Source organism: Thermobia domestica, chromosome 17 (assembly GCF_964235325.1).
Source record: "Thermobia domestica chromosome 17, izTheDome1.hap1.1, whole genome shotgun sequence".
Classification (NCBI taxonomy): domain Eukaryota; kingdom Metazoa; phylum Arthropoda; class Insecta; order Zygentoma; family Lepismatidae; genus Thermobia; species Thermobia domestica.
Window position 1 is genome coordinate 177,028,645 of NC_137470.1, and position 11,843 is coordinate 177,040,487.

Here is an 11,843-nt window from a genome sequence, read left to right on the forward strand (position 1 = left end):
CTGTAACGGTAACGCGTTACAAATTTTTAAGTAACGTACCTAGTTTGCGTTACTTTTTCGCGTTACATTTCGGATGAGTAACTACAATATATGTATATTTTTTTTCGGAAACAAATGTTTCTTTCCTGTAAGTGAATTTTTCAGAATGGAACAATGGAGCATGAACGATGTCAGTGACCGACAATTCCTGCACTGTTCGCCTTTTCCCGTTTCGCCTTATGACCTCTAGCAATGAAATTACCATGTAAAACCTGTTATCACTTTTCATCTTAATGCAAGGCGGAACGGGAAATCTCGATGTGCATTTTCCCGTTTCGCCTTACGAACTTTACAGTACGTTGGTAGGCTTTCAAATACATTCATAGATACAATTTGATATGTTTATTTATATAACAAAATATAGTGCCACTTGCTGCTTTTGGAAGATGAGGACAGCCTCAGGGAAATCACGTGTACTAATTGCAAGCACCTGGAAGATTTTGTCTTAGATTTTGACAGCTCCAAATCAATACATTCAAGTGAGTGAACTACGAGTGCAATGGTACTGGTAGTCTATTTTACTTTGAATGGTGTTGTTTTTATAAAGATGGAGAACGAAAATATTTTATCGTTCGAACATTTGAAAGAATATTTTTTTCTTAAAAGCTGAAGATGATGGTGAACAGTAGTGGCGTATTTAGGGGTAGGGGTTTCCGGGCTTAAGCCCCCCCCCCCGAAATCTTACTTACTATAGTAAAGTATATAAAATATCTTGCAGAATTTTCACATTTTCAGGCAGAGCCCCACCGAAACAAAATCGTAAGTACGCCACTGCTGAACAGAATTTAAAAGTAAAGTGGTGCCCCGGCGGGAAATATTTATCAACAATTAGGGTGCCATAATAAACGACATTCAGTAAGGGTTTAATATGAATAAACGGTGTTCTGATGAGCAGGCTTACTTTATTGATGTAATGTTGATGGTATGTAATATTAGGGTTCTTTTAGATCAGTTTGCATATCCTAAAGTCCCGTTGATTATAGAGTTTGGAACAACTAGATTTAAAAAGCATGTATCGATTTTAGAGTTATTGGCAATTTTGATTCACCCCCAGTTCATGTGTTCTCATTTCGTCAGTTGTAGTGTAATGTTTCTCTATATTCTGTATTTTTAATTTTACATAGTGACATTGTTATTATTATATAATTAGTCTAGCAGAATAATAATAAGCAACCATTTTTTTTTCTAACGCATAGGGATGGGCACGAGTCAAGCTAAAACTCGACTCGAATCCAAGTTGAGTTTCGAGTCGAGTCAAAAGTAATATTCTCGAGTCGAGTTTCGAATCGATTCACTGTTTTTGGCGTCGAGTTTCGAGTCGAGTCGAGTTTGATAAGTGGCTCGCTCGTTTTAACTCGTTTTGAAATCATGGGCTGATTACACTGGAAAGCGAAAGCCATGAGAAATATGGAATACTTTTAGTGTTGCTCACGAGAGGGGACACTGCTTGCATCTCGTCTCGTCTCGATAGCGAGACTACAAGAGATTTTTTTTTATAACAAGCTTAGCTCGGCTCGGTTTAACTAAGCCGATGGCTCGAGCCGGCTCGCTTGGGGTGAACCATCGGCTCGAGCTGGCTTGGTTGGGATAAGCCATCTGCTCGGTTCGACTCAACTGAGCGAAGGGCTCTAGCCGACTCGGTTGGGTGAGTTGTTGGCTCAGCTCACTTCTCGGTTTGAGTCGATAGTGAATGAGCTGTGAGGCGATCTGCTCGAGTCGTTGACAAATCTAAACCCGGGCCGAGCAGTTTTGAAGATATTTGGCCAGTGCCCTATAACTTTTAACAACGTTTGGCTCTAGCCCGAATACTCAACCTAGACCCTCAACCCAAATTCAGAAGCTCGTGAACAATGTCCTTTACTCTTAGACTTCACGACTACCGAGGTTGGCAATCAACAACTTTTTTAGTATTCATATATAAACCGCCTATCTTTCATGTTTATACACAGTGTTGTTATAATAATAATAATAATAATAATAACAATAATAATAATAATAATAATAATAATAATAATAATAATAATAATAATAATAATAATAATAATAATAATAATAGAAGAAGAAGAAGAAGAAGAAGAAAAGTTGTAGTAGTAGTACTACCATTGATAATAATTATATTGTCTATGTAAGATACTTGAAGAGAGTACTCGAAACTATACACCAGATTTGACTCGAGTAGATCGAATTCGAGTCGAGTTGGAGGAAATTTTTCAAGCCGAGTTCTCGGGTCGAGCTCAAAGATGTCTGTTTCTAGTCGAATCGAGTTTCAAAGAAAACTTGTTCGAATTCACTCGTGCCCATCCCTACGATAACGCAGTATGGCATTTTAGTCAATGTTACATTACATTAAAATGTTCATATAGTTCTCAAGTAAAAATTTGTCCTTGCATTTACATAAATCGATTCAGAACGTGCAATAATAATAATAATAATAATAATAATAATAATAATAATAATAATAATAATAATAATAATAATAATAATATAATGATAATAGCGGTAGTAATAGCAGTACGGAAAACTGAAGTAATAAGATTTTTTCCACATATTCAAAGTTTCGGACCTAAAAGTAACGCGTTAGTAACGCGTTACTTTCGAAGTAAAGTAACAGTTACTTTTTTGAGGCAAGTAACGCATTACTAACGCGTTACATTTTAAGAGAAAGTAAAGTAACTTGTAACGCGTTACATTTTTACAAGTAACTTACCCAACACTGGTATTCAGCACAAAACATATGGACCCCTCACTTTATGCCATTCCAAAATACAGCCCTTTAAATGTTTAATTTTATGTACTTTTTCCAGTGATTTCATGTATTGGTTTGCAACCCTTCATATTTATTTAGACGCAAAAGTTCATATTCTTCGTGTGCTTCAGTCTCTCCTGTAAACATTCGTTTTTGTTTGGTGTTCGCCTGATTCGTACGTCCTGAGCAACTGTAATTTTCGTAAACGCTTGCAAATGCAAAAATTGGCACTACACCGACAACAAGGATGGCCGTCATTCAGGAATACTTGTACATACGAGGGGGGACCCAAAAAAAAAACGGGAAATTCGTCGTAACTTCTTTATTTCTCAATATTTTTACACCAAATTTTCATCACCTTCAAAGTATTGTCCATGGACCGCAACGCATTTCTGCAAACGATCCTTCCATTGTTCAAAACAGTTTTGAAAATCACTTATCGGAATCTTCTTTATGACCTCCAGCGATTTTTGTTTTACCTCCTCCACAGTGGCAAAACCTCCTCCACTGGCTTGATTGCTGCTTTGATTCGGGGTCATAGCCATAGCACCACGATTCATCATCAGTAGTCACCTTGGCAAAAAATCAAGGTCCTCTTTGAGCTGATTTTGAAGTTCAACACATGCCTCAAGTCGACGCTCCTTTTGCTCGTCTGTGAGAAGGCGAGGGACAAATTTGGCTGCAACCCTTCTCATGTGCAAATCTTCTGATAGAATACTCTGAATTGAACTCCACGATATTTCAGACATCTCACAGAGTTGATTAATGGTTCGGCGACGGTCTTCACGAACAAGGGCATTGATTTTTTCGACTTTTTCGTCAGTTCTTGCCGTAGAAGGGCGTTCTGAACGGGGTTGGTCTTCAATTGACAGTTCTCCATTTTTAAAACGTGCAAACCACTCGTATACTCTGGTTTTACTTAGGGCAGCATCCCCATAAGCAGTCTTCAGCATTACAGCAGTTTCCGCGGACGATTTCCCCAACAGGAAACCAAATTTCACAGCCGTCTCGATAATCTGCCATCACGTTTTCGCCGAACTGGAAAAAGTTGGTTTACTAAACGAACTCTCAAGAGCGAACCGATGCACTCACAGCGACACAACTTCGCACACTGACGCAGGTGACGTGATCGTAACGGACAATTGGTACAACAATGGGTTCCCCCACTCTCCCTCCCCACTGCAGCACAATTCCCGTTTTTTTGGATCCCCCCTCGTACAACAACGTGAATAGTGTTATTGACCTTCTCATACACAAGGTTCATCACACTCTAATTTTTATAATTTTCGGAGATGATCGAGCAACCACTTCTGGACCACTTCGTTTGAATTGACACACGTTACTGCTTGGCCTACGACCTCGCACTACAAAAGCCTCTAATCATACTCAACTTAAAAAGAAATGTTTGGGGGATTCTCTCTCAGACCCTCTGATATCTCATTTGATCAGAATACTTCCTCGCACCTCTGTCATTTCTTCAATCTGCTCCTCTTTCTCATGTGCGGAGAGTAACACTTCAGGCTTCATTATTATTGTTGGATGTCGTCCTTTTAGGTGTTTCCATAATGCGCTGGTACTTCCTTTATTTCGTATTTCAATGTTGCAATATTTGCAGGTGACAGTTCTTTTTGAATGTTCACTTTGAAAGTGTTTTCAAATAGCACTCTTGCCCATCCTGGATTACCTCTACCGTAGAACACAACCACATAGCACCAGGACGTAAAATAAAATGCCGTCGAATACAGTTCAGTTTAGCGTTGCCGTTGTTAATCCAGACATTCAAATGAAAAACCATACTGCAGTACAAGATAAGCAAATGACGATTAAGTACAGATCAGCTTTGCATAGAGATGCAAGGGCTCGGAAAAAAACCGGCTTTTTTGGAAAAAAACTCGGTTTTTTCTGCTTTGCTTTTTTGCTTGGGAAATTTTGGGCTTTTTTCAAAATTCTGCTTTAAATCGATAAAGCAGACTTTGTTTCGCTTCTCTATAACACAGAAAGTCATTTAATTAGTGGTTGATGCCGATAAGAATATAAAACCTCGAAAGTAAACCATGAATTTCGAAAAGATATTTTAAACAATTTTACTTCAACATTTTTACATTATGAATTCCAAAGGATTAACCAATGTATATAATAAACACATTTTAACCTCCTATATACAAAAGTAAGCAGAGTTGGCAAGAACCATCGTTGTTTCTGAAAATGCCAAAAACCCGTTTTGGGGGGGCAGTTTAAACCAGGCTTTTTTGGGGTTTAAACCAGGTTTTTTGATTTAGATATTTTGCTTTATGTATTTGTATTACATATTCACAGAAATAAGTTTGTTTCGCCTTGGTTTTATTATTCAACAACGGGGTTATGCTGGAAGAGATCCCATAAGCTTAAAGAAGTCCGGTCAGTAAATTTCTTAAATTGAGAAACTCCCGCCCTAGCCATCGGGAAAATCCCGTCATTCTTTTAAATGTAAAACAATAACGGGAAAATCCTGTAAAATTTAATTTGCATGTAAAATTTAAAGGTCAACGTATTATAATCAGTACGCTAAAACTGAGTGACACACAATCATAGTCAACGTCTTGCGAATAAAATCAGAAAAATAAACACACTGCTGAACAAGACTGCACTTATTTAATATAAAAACACATTTACACGTGACGTTTCGATCTTCTATCCAAGATCCTCATCAGACGTGAGTGTACGTCTGATGAGGATCTTGGATAGAAGATCGAAACGTCACGTGTAAATGTGTTTTTATATTAAATAAGTGCAGTCTTGTTCAGCAGTGTGTTTATTTTTCTAAAACTGAGGTATTAAATTACAAATTTAGTATGTAGGTATCATTGAAAGTCCAATCCAAGCTAATGTTGGAAGCTAAGTAGGCAATCGATAAATTTTACCAATTTTAATCAATATATTTAAGCAACCTTCGCTTCTTTATAAAACAACAGGCATGCAGAAATATATAATTTGATTTCGTTTTGTATGTTTAGGCTTAACATCCTTACGTAATACCGAGGTTATCAAGGAGAAGACTTTCGCTTAAAGTGACATCCGAAAGAGTACTTGGTTTACACATGAAAGAAGGGTTGTGGTTCGACCGACAATTGAACATGGGACACCTTGATTAAAAGGTGAAAAGGAAATAAGACTAATGCAGATGGTTTGACATGTGAAACGTCACTATGAAGTTCACACGATTCGCATTTTTGTTCTTTTAAATTTTTTAGTTTAAACCAGTTATTAAAAAAAAAACAGCTGGTGTAAACGAGCCAACCCTAAGAGTAAAAACTTCTTTCAAAAAATACACAAATAACTAGCAAAATTGTATGTAGTATTTTTACTTCAAAATATTCCATACCCTCTTTTTGAAACAAAATAAAATTAAAATAAAACATAAGAGAAATACTTAGATTTGTATGATACAATTAAAGGCTGCACACGGTTCTGTATATTCTTGAAATTCTACAGTCAAGTTTTTTATAACCACCATCAAGGGCGCCCATCAGGGGGGTTAAGGGGGCGCTTGCCCCCCCCTAGAGGAAAATGTACCTCAGAATATTGAAAATCCAATAGGATTTTTACATTAGTTACAGCAAAATTTGAAACTATTTTTGAAACGTCGCTTATACTTCCCCTCCTTGGAAACCACAACATGGGCGCCCTTGACCACCATCACGGTTTACCCAGTCCTCAAGTTTTCTGAATTTTTAACAAGAGGGATTCAACATATCATTACGGAAAAAAAAAAGACTACGGAATATATTTAAGTTAAGCTAAATACAACTGCACAACAAACGTGACTGAGTGGTTGGCTTTTGCGCTTCTATCGGGAAGTCCGGGATTCAACCCAGCATTCGACCATTCTGACAAAGCCTTCCTTCATTCCATCTGAGAATGTAAAAATAATGCGTGTACTGGCCGACTAGGAGTGTAGGAGTTGGCCGACTTCCTTTCTTATTGTTTTTAAATCGTTATTATTACTAATTACCAGCAGTGACGGTTTTGCGAAGGTTAGAGGATCGGTCTTTCGGACTGAAGCCTGTTCTCCAAAGTTGTGGAATGTCTAAAACGAACGAAATATCTATTAGTTATGCCTTTACTCATAAACTTTAAGCTTCCGCCAAATAAAAATTACGAATGTTTAGAAAAACTAAACATTAGTAGTAAGAAAACCCCTCCCAAAACACTTTTTTAAATTCGCCACTGATTCTCAGTATAAAATGATCTTCAAGGTTGTATCCGGAAGATTATTGCTAAACATATAAACGAAACGAAATATTAGTTATGCCTGTACTCATAAACTTCAAGCACCTCCCAAATAAAATTAGGACTTTTTAGAAAACGAAACAATCAGAGAAACCCGTCCCAAAGTACTTTTCTAAATCCGCTATTGATTATTTGTATAAATTGGTATTTAAGGTTGTATCTGGAAAATTATTGCTAAATCATTGCACAACTACAGTATAACAGAAATGTGCAAATACGGTTTGACGGACATATTGAAAAACGTATGCTTTGACGGATATATAGAAAAACGTAAGTTTAACTTTCGTGCTAGAAGCTGGAGTACTAAACTCTTAGAAATGAAACACGGATGACAAACTAAAATGATCTAGAGAAGGAAAAAAATGTCGATAACTCAAAAGTTAAAATAAAGTTAAATAACCTGTAAAATTGCCCTCAAATACTACATTCTTCATGTTAGCTTTAATTCGTAAAATATGTGTTCAATCCATCTTGATGGTGAATTACAGAGCTAAATATGGCATTCAGGTCGTGGAAATCTTATCTAACTATAGAATATACTATAAGAAAGCTATTTGGATAGAAAAATCATGAAAATGAAAAAAGCCAAAATTTCCAAAATTCTCGGTTTTTTTCCAAAAAAGCCGGCTTTTTTGCATCTCTAGCTTTGCATTACTTGTGCTACCAATACAAAGTTCAAATTTCGGTTACGTACGACCCGCGTAGTTTTGTAGAAACGGGAAAGTACTACTGTGTGTTTCTTCTAAAGTTAGTAAACATTTTTTTTTTTTTGACATGAAATAAGTCGCATGTCACAAGGCAAAAAGTTAGCAAATAAGAGTGGCGAACCCAAGGAGCGCACAACACCGGCAAACAAAAATTTAATGATTACTCACGGTTCCCGAAAACTCTTATGTAATTTAATACATTTAAAAAATGCGAAAATTGTCAACGAATAGTGATGCATCCGAAACGAGAAGAAACATCCAGGAAATAATGGAATTGAATACAACTTTCAAATTTTAGAGTATGGTCGGATAGTATCGAACATAACAGATTATTTTGAAATTAATATAATTTGAGTCTGCTGGCAGGCAAGAAGTGAACACCTGTTACTGTGTCGAAATCTGGCAGTCATTTGATTTGAGGTGCGTGAAGCAGGTAAATGAGAGGGGGCGTGACTGCATTTCCTGAACACTTTCTGTGTGTATTCAAGAAATTGTCGGAAGTATGAGCGTAAAACAGGTAAGAGCAGAGAGAGTATTGTAACCATTACATAAAACGCACATTATGTGGAGGTAAGTTCATATATTAACCTTTTGTTCAAAACTAATACGTGTGACACAATTCATGAATAATTCCAAACGCGTGAATCGGATAATATCGGACACTTTATTGGTGTGTAGTATCGGACAAATGAGAAGCCATTAAATTCATAGAAAATAAGCTGTTCTTCATTCCCCAGATTGTGCTGTTGTTATAAGAACCTCTATTACAAGCATGAGAAATGTCAAGAGAAGGAAAGTTAAAAAAAAGACATTATAAGGGGAAAATGTTAGGAAGCAAACATGAAAGCCGCTGTGGTCACATGTGTTGTACAAACATATCATAACCAAAGTATTTTCCCATCCAACATCGTCCTAGAACTCAATCACGAACGAGAGAGATGTATTGCGCAAAATGACACATTGACATCTAGTCCTTACAAACCTCAACTAGAAACAGGAGTCCGTCTTGCAACTACAAAGGCTCGAAACACGGAGAACGACAGATCCAGGTCTATATCAGCCAAACAAGTCAATGTAAATAAGCAAAGCACTAACCGAAATGGATCCCAGGAAGAACCACAGGAACCAGCTCAAGATGACGAAGATACGCGTTGCATAATTTGTAGGAAGTCATTTCAAGGTAATTGGATATATGTAATCGTTGCAGTGGGTGGGTTCATAAAAACTGTACAAATCTAGAGCATTGTCCACAGATTTACGTATGCAACAACTGTGAATCAATGTCTTAGAAACGCACAGCTCTATGTTTTACGAACTTAACTGTAGGTACGAATAGTGTCCGATACTACATGGCAAAAGTTTAGAAATACTTCAATTTTGCCTATTTTCGTTTTTCTTACTTGGCTGTGCAAATGAACGTTTTCCATACGAAAATTGCATGTATTGTTAGAATAAAATTTGCACTTGATATTCAACTAGTTGTTTTCAGTTTCTACTCCAAAGCCTATGAAATATATTTTGAAACACTCCTAAATGTCCGGTACTACTCGACCCCACTCTAATTTAGAATCGAATCAGTACTTTAAAAGAAATAAACGTGATATTATCCGACCCACGTTCAAGAATACTTTCTTCTTTAATGATTTTGATTAGTACTTTCCTGAATGGATTGTAGGATGTTCGCTTAAGCATTGTTATTCAGGTTAGTTCGTTACTTATATAGGCTTAAATGTTCTTTAAAAAGAATGTACTATTGTTCGAAGATTTTAAGGCATTTCTCTCCAGGGGTGTACATTTCATTAAGTTTACTGTCAGTAACGAGCAAACATACAACAAAAGCAACGGATAATTACCATAAATAACGAACACAGTACAACACCATCTAATAAACATTGTTTTTAAGGAAAAGAACAGATCTGCAACGGTTTATTTTATACATACCGATATTTTAGTTCTGGGTCTGAAACTAAGGCCTAAAATATTCAAAACAGGAGTCCGAATCCGAACTTTGAAATTTTGGATTTGGGTCCAGGTACCAGATATTTGGATCCGGATCCAAGATCCGAAATTCCGAATCCGGACCAGGAACCAGATATCCGGATATGGATTTAAGATCCAAATATTCGGATCCAGATCCGGGTCTAAGATCCGAATTTTCGGATCCTGATCTTGCAGGATCCGGTTATCCGAGATCCGGAATCGTCTGGCCATCCCTAGTTAAAAGTTCAAAATTGGACAGATTTTGCATAATGTTTGAAATAACCATTTCTTCAGATAGACGCTTAATTTTTGGTATTGGAGGGTTTTCATGGGTACCCAGCCCGGTAGTGGGGTCAACACATACTCAGTTTGCAAGATAATGGTATTTATTGGGGGAGAGGGTTGAAGGGAAATAGTGTTTTACAACTTGCAAATTGGCCCCTGTTTGGCACAGTAGGTCAATCAGATAATAAAATCACGTGGCAACGAATAACGAATAAAGGAAGCAACATTTTGTTTCGGAAAACATTTTCCAGATTTCCCCAAATTTCGAATCCGTTAGGTATATGCATCTGGTACCATTCGAAAGTCTGATTCATTATAAATACATTGATGGTCAAACCATGAATCTAAGATATTTATGGAACGAGCCAGAACTACCCAAAGTGTGTACTTTTTGTACTTTTTTTCACACATTATACTGAGGGTTTGACACTATTTGTTATTTTCATACATATTACCCGTACTTCAATAATTATTATAAATAGGTAAATAAATAAAATAAAAAAAATTCAAGGCAACAGCATTTGTTACTTTTTACATAAACTTAGTGGAGGTACCTACTTCTTGGACCCCGCTAGGGGCGTCCAAAAATCACTTTAAAGCAACTATTTTTCGTGAAAATTCCGAGAAACATCCTGTATTTTGTATCCGCTAGAAATGTGTGTAATGTCATTTGAAGGTTCAATACATTTCAAACCTGATGCTGTACAAACTACGAATTTTATATAGTAACGGTACAAAAACAACTTCCTAGCTAAAAATCTACAGTCTCCTTTAACGATTTTCAAAGGGCCAATCAAAGGTTTTAAATGCCGGTAGCGGTACATCGATATTGCGTGCATATCGGCAATAACAAGAAAATTTACTAGATTTTTTTTTTTCGTTTGAAATAGTCCTGCTGTAAATTCAATAATTCTTACAAAATTCGTGTCTCAGCATCAAGATATCTGAGTAAATAGATAACAAGAGTTTTAGGAATGATCCAAAACATGGATCAAAGGATTGCGATTTTGGTCAATAATTAGTTTTTGGATCAGTGACCACAAAATATTTGAAAGGCCAATAATTCGAGTTTTTTTTTTTTTTTTTAACATCATACTGAGTGAAGTAATATTTGGCTACACTGTAGGTAGTTCTCCAGATATAAGGCCTACAAGAAGATTTCCGCCTGAAATACATTGCATCTTTTGATCCAAAAAGAATTAGAAAGTAGTCGGATGCACATGAATTATAAAAGGTTGGTCTCACATTTTCCGTTTCGGACATGAACAGAAAAAAAAAGACAGATTCAAATCGGAAAATGTTTTCAACTGTTTGGTGTTTCTAAAAAAACATATTTAGGAAATGTACAATATTTATTAAAACGTCATCTTGAATGCATAACAAATTCCTATAAATTGTTATACGTTGATAACCTTAATTCTTTGTGTGTTTTACGTTCTTATGTAACAAAGAGGTTATGAGGATCACAACCTACTGTTCATAACTGCTTCTTCATAACCAAATAGTAACCGGTGGCCACTGGCCACCTAGCCATCGTTTCCCAGACATTGGCCAAAAAATGTTCGGATTTCGGGAGATTTAAGGGGCCATATCTCGGGAACCGTAAGTCATAGAGAGGGGTCATATTGGTGTTGATAAATACCTTAGAGGATACTGAAGATTTTGATACCAAATAGCAACCGGTGGCCACTAGCCATCTGGTCATCTTCCCTCAGATATTGGCCAAAAAAATGTTCCAATTTCATGAGATTTATGGAACTATATCTCGGGAACCGAAAGACATAGAGAAATAATAGTTTGCTAATTTTTCAATTTTG

General features: G+C 36.5%; 1 pseudogene; it reads right to left on the reverse strand.

Annotated features, from left to right (window-relative positions):
* Window positions 1–3,354: 3,354 nt before the first annotated feature.
* Window positions 3,355–3,738, reverse strand: LOC145674248 (protein GVQW3 pseudogene; annotated as a pseudogene).
* Window positions 3,739–11,843: the final 8,105 nt, after the last annotated feature.